Genomic DNA, 363 nt, shown 5'->3' with positions numbered 1-363 from the left:
GATGAAAGATTCGTGGATGACGAAAGTTAGAGTGAAGCACTAGAATAAAAAAAAAAATAGGCGACGGCAGTGGGAGCAGTTCAGATGTTATTAGACACATTTACTAGTATAATTCTGGAAAATCCCTTATCTGCTTATTGTGTTACTAGTGTTTTAGTGAGATTAAATAGTCATACCTGAAAGTCGGAGGGGTGTGGTGACCGCCAGTGTCTCTGATAGAAGCCATGGAGGAGCCAAGAAAGTCGCAGTTGCCTCATTGACAGCTGCTGCAGAGGACGCAAGCTCCGCTCATGTCTCCGGTAAGAGATGACTTATTACCACAATTTTTTCACCAAAACTTGTGGTAGAGAACCATGTTCACTT

Source organism: Nerophis ophidion, linkage group LG16 (assembly GCF_033978795.1).
Source record: "Nerophis ophidion isolate RoL-2023_Sa linkage group LG16, RoL_Noph_v1.0, whole genome shotgun sequence".
NCBI classification, from domain to species: Eukaryota; Metazoa; Chordata; class Actinopteri; order Syngnathiformes; family Syngnathidae; genus Nerophis; species Nerophis ophidion.
The sequence above is the reverse complement of the archived record's forward strand: the minus strand, read 5'-3'. Positions refer to the sequence as shown.